Source organism: Camelus dromedarius, chromosome 21 (assembly GCF_036321535.1).
Source record: "Camelus dromedarius isolate mCamDro1 chromosome 21, mCamDro1.pat, whole genome shotgun sequence".
NCBI lineage: Eukaryota > Metazoa > Chordata > Mammalia > Artiodactyla > Camelidae > Camelus > Camelus dromedarius.
The window spans coordinates 7,066,349-7,078,605 of NC_087456.1; the positions used below are offsets into that span (position 1 = coordinate 7,066,349).

General features: G+C 55.0%; 1 protein-coding gene across 3 annotated transcripts in view; it reads left to right on the forward strand.

Moving 5' to 3' along the window:
• The first annotated feature begins 742 nt into the window (after positions 1–742).
• CDK18 (cyclin dependent kinase 18) overlaps positions 743–12,257 on the forward strand; it is a 30,991-nt gene continuing 19,476 nt past the window's right edge. The window contains exon 1 of one of the 3 annotated variants that reach the window (XM_064477113.1): positions 743–809. The gene's annotated coding sequence lies outside the window, so the exon portion shown is untranslated. Of the gene's footprint in view, positions 810–5,260; positions 5,577–5,657; positions 5,695–12,257 lie in introns of those variants that run through there. The other 2 variants (XM_031438717.2, XM_064477112.1) reach the window with 2 other exon arrangements.

The window sequence follows — 12,257 nt, forward strand, 5'->3', positions numbered from 1 at the left end:
ACACCAAATAAATGTTTTCAGGTTGAACTCAGTTCCAATTTGACAATGAACTCATGAGCTGGATTTTAGGGTTTGATATCTTTAGGTCTTTCTGGGGACCAGTGCACTCTCTTTTTACTCAAAAATCTAAAAATTCTTCAGGTTTCCTGAAAAGAAAGTATATAGTTCCCATCCTTATTTATTAGTTGAAAAGTAATTACATGCTCCGAGCATATATTATAATACAAGTAGGAACAAACTGAGGCTCAGGACTTAGAAATGGACTTAGAAGGCCCAGGTGAACCAGCTCTGTCTCTTCTCCCCCATCCCGCATGGGGACGCTACTCAGTGACCTAACCCCAGCCAGTGTTGCCTGTGTCCTCACCCCAATGACTGGTCCAGTCTCGTTGCTGAGGGCCACTTCCCATTTTCTCAGCTCTGTGTGGTGGTTTCGTTGCCATGGCAATGCGGCAACCTGATGGTTGTGTGTGTGTACCTGGTATGTTTGGGAGGCATTGCTGGATACAGGGGTGGGGTTCTAATTGGTTTAATGGTTGCTAGGGTCAACTGGGCTGTGATTGGCTGACTCCGTGTATGTGCCCACCCCGTCCCAGAACCCTCTGGGGATGCAGCTGTTGCCCCATCTGAAGTCTGGAGTGGTCACGCGTTGAGTGTGTGAGTGAGTATGTGTGTGCGCGCACATGCACACACATGCACAACTACACACGTGCCTGTACATTTGGCACAAAGAGAGAGGAGAGGATGTGATGCTTGGTGCAGTGAGAAAGTAGAAACTCCCAGGATCTCTGCTGGAATCACAATGGAATCAGGTAAATGACATTTTTCTCCTACTCATCCCCACCCTCCATAAATCACTGGAAAACAATATCCTGGGTTTATTCAGAGGAGTAAGAATTGGCTGAGTCCAGCCAAGTCCTGCTTTCCCAATTGGCGAGTACACCCTAAGGAGCTAGGCCACTAGGGGTCAGTCCATGGGCTGAAGTCTCTCTCTTCTGCCACCCTCCCTCCTCCCTGCCAAGGACATACACACCCTCGAGGAGAGTTTCTCTCTGTTCTTTCTTAGTTTCCCATCTCTCATTTTCCCTTGTCTCCTAGAACCCTAAGAAGGGCCCTTTGGACAAACACTAATGATGTCACACACATGCAGATCTTTTCACAGTTTACAAAGCACTTTCACATTCACACCCGCATGTAATCCTCCCATTTTGCAGAGGAGGAAAACTGAGGCCCATATAAAGGAAATGACTCCTGCACCTTAGGGGTAGAGTCGGGTCTCTGGGCCTCCCCAAGGCTCCTGCAGGGCTTCTGAGCCTGTGCCTGCGTGGCTGCAGGCAGGGCCAGAAAGGAAAGCCTGTGGCAGTGTCGCAGGAAGGAGATTCTCCCCTTGCTGAACTCTCCCTGTCTGGATGCTGTGCCTCCTCGGCGGAAAGTGGGGCGGGCTTGAACTTTGGTTTTTCAGATGCTATTCGAATGCGCTGCCCACACAGTCTGAGAGGGAGAGCTGTTTCCAGCCTCCCCACTCAGCCCTCAGGCACCCAGGGACGCCTGTCCTCTCCGTAGAGCAGCGCGTGTCGCTGGCTGTGGGTGGGGAGGAAAGACAGGATCAGAGCGAGGAGTGGGCTGGGCTGCTCCCAGGGGTGAGGGGGGGATGCATTGTCATGCTGCCCAGGCCTGCCAGCATGCCACACTAGGGCCACCTAGGGCTGCCCAGGAATGCCACAGACCTTCTCTGCTAGCAAAGGGGAGAGGGCCTGCAGGGAAGAGGCCTCAGGAGCCGGGGTGCCAGGGGAAACCCCCAGCTGAGAGGGTCTTGTCTGACCCTCTGCAAGGAAGCAGTATCGGGCTGCAGAGAAGGGAAGCAAGCATTGATCGGGCGCCAAGCTTACATGTCACTGAAACCTCACCACAGCCCCAGGAGAGAGGGACTGTTACCATCTCCACGGTCCAGACTGGCAGACCAGGGATGTAAGTAACTGCCCCCAAGGTCACACAGGCTCTGTGGCTTTCAAGCAGAAGGTCCTGCTTGTGGGGGCAGCAGGGTGGGAGCCCCCCCTTAGTAGAGGGCCCAGGTCATGCTGCTTCTACTAAGCTGGGCTTGTTGAGAGATATATGGAAAGAAAATTGGCATCGGAGAAGGGTGGAGGATGCCTCAGGATCTGAAGGAAGTTTTCAGAAGGGCAGAGAGAGGGAGCAGAAAAATTAGGATGACCCAAACAGCACACACACACACACACACACACACTCACACGTGGGCTCTTTATCCAGCTAGTAAGCTCCACCCACATGCCCACGGTCACTCCTACCTGGTTCCCCTCTTCTACCTGCCCATCTGCTCATGCCCTTCCCTGGGGCTGCCAGGGTTCCACCTGCTATGTAGACTCTATACAGACACCCACCTGCAGCCCATCTCCTTCCCCAACCCCAAGGGGCAAGGCATTGTCTTCAAACTGAAGATCTCAAGGATTCTGAGATGTAATCCCACGTCAGGGGATTGGGGGGTTGTTGTGATAGTCCTTGAGCAAGTAGCTGAGCCTACATCATTTAAGCTGTCACCTCTGCTCTGTGAAGTTGTCCCTGGTTCTCTTGGGCACAGTTAAAAGGCTCCTCCTCGGCCCCAGCCCATATTGCCTTGCTATGTCGGCCTTCCTGCGCAGGTCTCTCTCCCCCTGGATGCTGACACATGAGAATAAGGATTGAGACTTAAATCCCGAGGATCCAGTACAGACCCTGGCACATAGCAGGTGCTCAATAAATGTTTGTTGAATGAACAAACAATAGTAATTACAGCTACTATATACTGAGTTCCTGTTATGAGCCAAGCCCTGTGCCTGGGCATACATTATCTTTAATATGCACAACAACCACACAGATCAATTTTAGTACCGTTGTTTACAGACTGCAAAACTGGGCTCAGAAAGCTTAAGGCACTTGCCCACGGGCACATGACTGTGCATACAAGGAGGTTCTGGGAATCAAAGCATCCCTAAGAAGCTCCCAGCTTGGCCTTTCACACCAGTGGTTTTAACCCTGACGCTCTTTGCTCCCATATTTTCTAGACTCAAACATCCACAAAGTTCCGTGTCCTCCTCTCCCCCCTGCTGCCACTGCTCCAGCCTAAGCCTGCACAATCTTTCGCCAGACTCAGCCTCCAAATTGGGGCTCGCATCTCCAGATTTGCCCCCACCATCAATCCTCCACTTGACTGCCAGAGAGATCATCCTATATCACAGCCCTGGTGGTACCTCTTTCCTCTGAAACGCTCCAGGTTGCCCGTATTGTCAGCAGAGGGTCCTGGCTCGTTAGCCGTGGCTTATGTGGAAGGGTCTTCAGAACCCAGCACCTGCCTCCCTTTACAAAGTCATCTCCAGCCCCAGCTCTAAGCTCTGGCCTCACAGAATTGTACGGCCATATTCTCTCACCTCTGCACTTTGCACGTGGTCTTATCCCTCCTGGAAAAACAGAAAACCGCTTCCTTCCCTCCAGTGTCTTCTCACCCCATTACCCTCAGCTCAGTCAGCAGAGCAACGCCTCCAGGCAGCCACAGCCCGGCCCTCGGCCCTACAGCCCAGGGACTGTTCACTCACCTGCTCCATGAGACTGAGCTCCCTGAGGGTCGGGACTGCATTTCACTCACCTTTTGTGCCCTCTTGGCTATTATTTGGCATATAAGAGATGTTCAGCAAACTTTTGTTGAAACCGCTTGACCTCATCCATCCCCCTGGTTCCTTTGGCCCCACTCTCTCTAATCCCCTAGCACATAGTTCCTTAGCCATAGCGCCCTTCCTGCCTCGGCATGGCCTCCTCCCTGCACGCCCAGTATTCTTATCACACATGTGGATTATGGAGCCAGGCAGGTTGCTTCTTTTCCCCAAAGCCTGGAGGCTCCAGATCCATCCACTCTGCACCCCTTTAACACGCGGCAGTTTTTTTCTCATAAAGTGCATGTGCCTAGGAAATCTGCATCCTCTGACAGAGCAAACAGAGGCAGCAAAGAGTTGGGAGGCCCTTTGTGAGGGGCCCCTGCTAACTACCCAGAAGGTACCCTCCTGATGGGCCCAGTGTCTTCCTTCCACCTGCCAAGTCCAAGCCCCGTGGAGTCCCGAGAGATCTTGTGCTGCAGGCTGGGTGCAGGCTGATGGTGGAGGGCAGACCTCAGGCTCGTGTCTTCCAGAAAGGAAGTTTTCCTTTTCTCAGCAACTCATTCTTCCTGGGGAAAGGCCCCAGGCTCAAAGCCTAGGACTTAAGGAGCAGCAGTCACTTCAGATCAATCATCAGAAAGGGTTCACCGTGGACTACCCTTCCTCAAGAGATCCCTGCCAGGGCCCTCAGACTGCAGAGGCCATGTCCACTGGCAGGGCAGAGGACACAGACCTCCTTGATTTGGTGCCCATCAAGTCTGTGGCACCAACCCCTCTCCTCACAGCTTTCAGGAGGAAGCCGGGCTGGCAGGGGCCCAGATTGGGTCACTTCATGCCACCCCACCTTTCCTCTGATCTCTAAAGTCTGATGGTTGGGGTGGAGTGGCCATTGGCTTGGGTCCTATTTGTGGCTTGCCACTAACTCCTTGTGGGACTCTGGGCCAGACCAATCTCCTTTCTGGGACTCAGTTTCCCCTTCTCTAAAATGAAAGCTGGACTAGCACTCTCTCTTCTGTGAGGCTTCTTGGATGATTCTTGGTTGGCCTGTGGGGTTTCATTCCAAAAGGACAAACTGAATTACTCTTCAGGATAGGAAGAGGGAGTAATGGCTAGACATGAGGTTTCATGCAGGCTCTGGAAAGGTGGGGCCAACCAGGTGGCAGCTTTGTCCCTAAAGGTAAGTGACAAATCCCACTGGACAGGGCAGAGGGACAGCCCTGCCAGGACTATTGTCAAGAACTCTAAAAGTGAAAAATGACCAACAGGATCTGTCAGGGCACATTAGCTCCTGGGGTGCCAGGTGCTGGGATCCAGGGTCAGACTCAGAAGGTGGGAGAGCTACACTTAGAGGTGGACACTCTCAGTGAATCACTCCGTGCCCTGGCCCCAGTCCTGGGTGCTCCAGTCCAGATGGGCTCATCCCCTAGTCGAGGCCCTCAGGGCCAGCCCCAGAAGGCTGGCAGAGGCCAGGCCTAGGAATGAAACCGGAAGAGGCACTTGGACCCTGGTTCTCAGAGTGGGAGAAAGGGGTGGGCACCCGGGCAGAGGGAGCCCTGGGGATTGGCAGCGGCAGTGGGCAGGGCGGGAGGGACGGGGAGGAGTCAACTTGTACGTGTGAAAAAGTCTGGCGGGGGCCGCGCTCTTCCCTTCCTCCACCTCCTCCACCTCCTCCTCCTCCTCCTCCTCCTCCTCTTCCCTCCTCTTCCCCACCTTCCTCCACCCCCTCCCTTTCCCTCCTCGTCTCCTCCTCCTCCTCCTCCTCCTCCTCCAGCTCAGGTTGCAGCTTCTCTGAGGAGCCGCTCACCTTTGCCGAGCAGGGGAGGCTGCACGGAGCCCGGACAGGGACCCCGGCCGGGCGCAGGGCACGGCGGCCAGCCCCGCGGCTCCCCGGCCGTCGCGGGCGGGAGCCGGCGCGCCGCGGCCCCCGGGACGCGCGCGGTGAGTCCCGCGGGCGGCGCGCTGTGTCCGGCCGGCCGGGCGGGCGGGCGGCGCGCCGGCGGGGAGGAAGGGGAGGTCGGAGGAAGGGGCACCACGGCGGCGGGTAAACGGAGCAAAGGTAAGCGGAGCGGCTCTTAAAGGCGCCGTCCTGGTTTTGCCCTGGGGCGAGAGGTTGGAGGGAAATGCCGGGGCTACGTGGGGAGGTCTCAGATCGCGAGGCGTGTGGGCAAGTGTGTTGGGGGTGGCCGACGCCCTGTAAAGGCCACTCTCAGGCTCCAGGTGCTTAGGCGGGAGGGTTGTTTGCGTTCTCAGACACCCTTCGCCCCCCACTTTCCCTCTAGTGTCTCCAGCGGGACTCACTTTGGCCCCCGGGCTCCGAGGAAGCAAAGTTTTCCACCCGGTCGCGAACCCGGTGCTTTCTAAAGCTCCTTCCTTCTGGGAAGGGCAAGGGTCAAGAGTCTCTGGTAACGGGAGAACTCGCGAGTGTGGGACCAGATTGCCGCCTTGAAGGGCTTTCCGGGCTCCGGTGAACTTTCCAGACCTGCAGCTGGGGGGTGGGAGGCAGGGCCCTGGGGTGAAGGTGCAAGGACACGTGAAGCCCTGGCAGGTTCTAGCGCTGGGCTGCGTGGAGTGGGGGGCCTCCGGGGACTGCTGTGCGTCTTCTCTCTCTGCCCACCCGTGAGCCCAAAGGGGCAGTGCCACCTCCCCACCCAGCAGCAGCGGGCGAAGGGTTAATGCAGCCGTGGGAAAGGGTGGGTGGCCTGCTGGGAGATGTGGCTTGAGGATTCTGCTGTCTGGGGTGGGAGGGGGGAGCTGATCAGGAATCTCTAGTCAGCTTTGAGCTGGAGGCCTCTGTTCTCGCCCTGTTGGGGGCAGGGGTTCCTGGGGCTGCTTGCAGGCCCTGCGGTGGGAGTCCTGCTGTTGAGACAGTGACTGATTTTCCGTGCTTGGGATCGACACTCTGCTAGGCACCAGTGGACTCTTTCTAATTCTCTCTGAACCCCTTCCCGACAGCAAGGGTGGGAGAGTTGGGGCTATGAGAAGTGGGGGTCAGCTCCCCAGAACCTCATTGCCACCCCAGCCCAGCCCTCAGCAGTTCCCCAGCTGTGGCCTGGGCGCTGTGACTCACTGACACCACCGGCTCACACCTCCTGTGTCAGCACCCTGTGAGATTCGGCATGTTGGTGTGGCGTTTTCCACTGGGCATGGGCACACTGAACATTCCTGGACGCTGGCCCGTGGGAGCAGAATCCTCAGGATGAGGACGCCTGGAATGTCTGGCTGCCAGACACGTCCTCAGAGATCCCCTACCTTTTCTCTGGCCTTGGCGGAGGAGGGGGACGGGGACCACCTTGCTTAGGGTTGAGGGAAGGCAAGGGTGGACCCAGACAACATTGGCTCCTGGATTTGGATCTGAATCCTGAAGGTGTTCTAGAGGGAGGGTCACCTTGCCACACAGCAGAGCTATTGTCTTAGGTTACCCTGCCCCAGTCACCTCCTGGGCAGCTGGTAAGCCTGTGAGAGTGACCTCCCCTGGCCCTGCAACCTCATTGCCCACTGGGGTCCTGGGATTCTCCCCAGCGGCTGCCCCACTCTCCACTAGGAGCCTTCATTCTTCCCGAACTTATTGGGGTTTCCAGAGCCAGAGTAGATTTCAGTCAGTTACATCTGATTTCTGAATACCTACCGGGTACCAAGCAGTGTGTCACACAGCTTCACGAAGTAGGTATTATTATCCCCATTTTATGGTGAGGAAACAGACTTTGAGATACCAACATTCCCGAAGTCCACATAGGTGGGATCTAGCCCTCTTCACCTGACCTCAGCCCCCCTGGCTCTCAGTCCCTGCCCCATCACGCGAGATCCCAGCCCACTCTGGAGCTGTCTGGTTCTACTTCAGTCCCAGGAGAAGGAATGATGGTGGGGCGGGGAGGCAGGTACTCTGAGTAATAAGGCTCCCACTTGTCCTGCGCCTTCTTCGTGGGTCGCAGGAGAGAGGGCACCAGGTCTGAGGAACAAGTAGGTTCTTGGTCTGAGATCTCACGGGATTGGTCTTCCTGCCCGGGAAGCCTCCCCCTCGGTCCTGGAGGAGATGGAGCTGCCTTTCTGGCTGCATTTGTTTTCTCTACAGACCCGGACTGTCCTCTGCCGACTTGGCCTTCCTGTGTCCAGGCAAACAGGCCCTGTGCTGTAGTGCAGAGCCTGACCTGGCTCTTCACAGCTTCTGCCCCAACCATGCCGCTGCTGTCTGGGGTCACCCTGTTTTGGACTTCTGTCCAGCATCTCCATCTATCCCTCCCCCAGACTCCCTCTTTCCTTCCCTGAGTTTGAGACCTAAAGGAGAGGGCCACTCCAGGACTCTGTTGGAATCCAGCTCTAACAAGTACGGGCTATGTGACTCCTCTCTCCCCAGCAAACTCCTGAGCTTCTCCCACCTTTAGTTTCCTCGTCTGTGAAATGGGCATCATAACAGGGAGGGTTGTTCCAGGTATTAAATGAAGTAATGTATGGTGCCTGGCACATGACAGAATACACAGTAGCTGTATTTATTTGGAAAGGAATTCCTAGTCATCACATGGTTCCTGACTTTGAGTAGAGACCAAGACAATCTTTTCTAATCCCATTGGGCCCTTAGTATCTTTCCTGTTCCTCCAGGTTGGGGAGGAGGGCGCTCTGGAAGAGAATGAGTGTAGGGGTGGGGTACCAGTTGGATGAAAACCTGCCAGGAGGGAACCAGGAGTCTGTGCTGTGGGACTCTCCGTCCCCCGCCCCACCCCAGTGTCCAGGATGAGTGAGGTAGGTACTGGGAGCTGGAAAACCTACAGCCCCTTGTTCCCAGAGCCCTCTGGCAGGGCCTCCTTTCCCTGGAGGTAAGAGGACCCTCCCTCAGTACTTACTTAATTGTAGTGCCTGTTCTGCTCTGTTGTCCGTGAGGGAGTGGCTGGCCTGGATCCAGACTTACCTGATTAGCTTCATCCCTTTGGGAACGAGTCACAAATCTTTTCTCCTGCCCTGTGTCCTGCCATAACCCCTCTGTCCTCCACCCTGGACCCTTTGCCCTCCTGGCATTAGCTGCTGAGTAGGCACTTTCCTATCTCCAGGGGGTGGGAGCAGACCAAGGTCTGGTCTTGTCCTGGTCCCCGTGGCGCATGCGCACGTACACACACAGAAGCCAGCTCTAAGGCTGGACTCTTAAAGCTCAAGCAGAGGGTGTGGGACCCAGGATCATGACAGCCAGTGGCTGGGCTTGGCAGGAGCTGGCCAGTGGCGTAGCAGCAGGTCAGGAAGAGGGAAAGCTGTAGGCGCATCTCAGCCAGACCTCCTGTCTGAAGGAGAGCCCATCTGCTCTTGAAATCTCCCCGGTTCCATCTTCAGAGGAGGAGGGATAGGAAGGCGAGTGTGAGAATTGCCTGTGAACTGAAAAGGGTCTTGAGGCTTCCTGACTGCATGAGTGACTCTAATGAGACAGGACACCCTGGTCTTAGAGACATTGGTCCTAACTTTTGAAGGGACAGTGGTGAGACCCTCTTTCTCCCACCGTGCTCCCATCCCACCCTTCCAACATTCAGTAAAGTCTTTCCTGGAAATGGAGGGGTCGGTTTAGACAGGATGACCTGATAATGGCTAGCTGGTGAGTTCATTCATTTTTGTGCGTGGAGCGTGCATCTCCTGCCCACCATGGGAGTGGGCGAGGTACGGACTTCGGCGTCAGTTTAAATCCTTCCCCTGCCAGTCAGTAAGTGGTGGCCTTAGGTGAAGGGACTTGCTCACCCAAGTTTCAGTTTCCTCACTTAGAAAATGTAGAGAGTAATATTCCGTCACGTGGTTGTTAGAATGCCAGTGAGATCCTGTCCATGATACTCCTCGCTTTTTGCCTTACCTGGTGTCATTATGGAGGGGTGGTGGCAGGCGGAATTAGGGGACCACATTTGGCAGTTCTCAGTAGCCTGGCCTCTGCTCCCTATAGAAACCAGGGCTCAGGCCTCAAATTGGGAAGGAAATTCTGTTCTTAAAAGATTTCTACTCTCCTCCATACCCCAAGCACCCTCTCCATTTTATCATTGTCATGGGAAGCTCTGACAAAGCCCCAGAATGATTTCTGTCCACACAACTTGCTTCCCTAAAGAAGTCACCCACTTCCTGCCTTTGGAGGTCCTCTCAGGAACCAGGACTGCTTCTCTCCTCTGGCCCTAGCCACCCACCCTTGCTGGGCAACCAGACGCGGGAGGGGACAGAGCTGACCTTCCGCACATTCTGGCAGGATCCAGTGCCCGGAAGCAGGTAGGCAATAGGTCCTGTGCTGGAGGGCATCACTCATGACATCAGCAGTGCTGGGTCTCCAAACCCTCTCCGCCAGCAGGGCATAGGCTGAGGCTGGGAAAGGGGCCCCAACCCCTCCCTGTTCCTGGCCCAGAGCCCAGCTGGCAGCACCCCCTGCCACTGCTGGGCCGGGTGCCCTGCTCTGGGCGGCTGCCAGACCTGGCCGGCTCCTTCCCTGGCCAGGCAGCCCTCCAGTGGGCTGCTGATTTCCTGATAACGGTGCCCGGCACAGGGAATGTCATCTCTGGCCAGGCCCTTGCCGTCCCTTCTGACCCCAGGGGAGCAGAAAGGGCTCTGAACTCAGAGTCACAAGCACTTAGTTCTAGCCTCAGCTCTGCCTCATCTGTCGAGTGGCCTTGGGCAGGTCGCCCCCCTTTCTGAGTCTTCCCTTCTTCACCTAAAGACCGCGGGCACGCACCTGGAGATTTCTAGAGCCCCATCCAAGACAGCTGGTTTCTGGTTCCTGCTGACAAGATGAATGGTGCTTTGAGACCCCAGGAGGGACTCTGCCTCTGTTACCCCAAACTCTGGAGCACAGGGCCTTTGCCCAGCTGAGGCCTGGGCAGCCGGTCCCTGCCACAGCTCAGATGGATGAGGAGGCCCTGGAGGGCCTCCTCCTTGTCCAACAGGAGGAGAAAAATTACTTTCCAAAGGAGTGGGTGTCGGACTCAAACACCATACAGGTACTGGATGCCCGAGGGCGAGGCTCGGTGAGGGGTGTCCCTGAGCCAAAACCAGCGTATATTAGTCTGACCCGTGAGCTAAGAGTGATTTTTATAGTTTTAAGTGGTTGGGAAAAATTCAAAAGATGAAAGTAATATTGTGTGACACTGGAAAATTATATAAAATACGACCTTTAGTGTCCACGAGTGAAGGTTTACTGGAACGCAGCCACACGTGTGTTTCCATCTTGTCCTGGGTGCTGTGTACCAGGGCAGAGCTGTGTGACCGCAGCGGGCACTGTGTGGCCCACAAAGCCGAGAATATTGCCTGTCTGGCCTTTTACAGAAAATGTTTGCCCAGCCTGCTCAAGATAATCATAGTTCTCCCAAAGACTCGCACTGAACAGTTCTGGAATCGCAATCTAAAAATACTTTCTTTTCATTTAAAAAGAAGCGTTACATCTTCCTTTACCACACGCAATGATTGTTCATTATGGAAGTATTAAAAGTTGCAAATAAGCAAGAAGAAGGTATTAAAATCACCCATAATTCTGCCACCCTGTTGTATAACTACAGTTTGCATTTTAACTTAGATCCATCTGGATTATATATATTGTGTGTGTATATATATATATATAATATATATATATATAGTGTTATATCCTTCTGGATTATATACAGTGCTTGTCTTCACATGTATTTATATAATGTACACTTAGGGCACGTGTGTACCTAGTAGTCATGCAGCTTTTACAAGTTGTACACAAATGCCCTTTTCTTTAAAAACACATCTCAAGGTGGGAGGGTGTAGCTCAAGTGGTAGAGCACATGCTTAGCATACACAGGTCCTGGGTTCAATCCCCAGTACCTCCTCTAAAAATAAATAAATTAACCTAATTACCCCCCCCCAAATAAAATAAAATAAAAATACATCCCAAACTATTTACTATCCCAGGACTGTCCTCAGCCCAGTGGGGTTGTTCTAGTATCTCAGACCCTGGGGGGACATCCAGACTGAGGTGCCCAGCAGGCAGTCGGGCCTGTGAGTGTGAGGCTCCGGGGCTTGGTGGGGCCAGAGCTGTGGATCTGGGAGTCATCAGCACGTGGGTGGTGGTTTCCACTGCAGGAGAGCATGAGGTCACCAGGAAGAGTGTAGAGAGGGGAAGGACAAAGGGCCAAAGAGGGAACTCTCCGGAGTGCCGACATTCAGGGACACAGGGACAGGTAGGGGAAGTGAAGCTACCAGACATGGGAGGGAGAAAGAAGCAGAAGAACCAGGAGGCCAGAGGAGGAGAGGACGAGGCAAGAGCCTGGGACAGTGCCTGGTGCCTGGAACACAAGAGAGGGACAAGGAGAAAGCAGCACCTCCCCCGAACTCTGGGTGGTGGGTGCCCCCAGTGGGGCGTCTAGAGGCTTCCCAGAGTGGGCCTTGGAGATAAGGAGGAGCAAGGAGGTGGTCCAGGCTGAGGCAGCTGCCTGGGCCCTGCCTGGTGGGAGGCAGGCCAGGCTGAGTGTGAGGAGGCCAGCTTGCCCTAAAGGTTGGAGAATGTTGGCCCAGTGTTCCCTCGGAATGTGGGCACGGTGTCGCTGGGCCAAATGGCAGCGGTGGGGGCTGGGAGTGGAGTATAAATAGGAATGTGGTCTGGAGATGCTGGGAAACCCTCCCCTCCTGCCCTTCCGCTCATGAGACTGAGAGGTC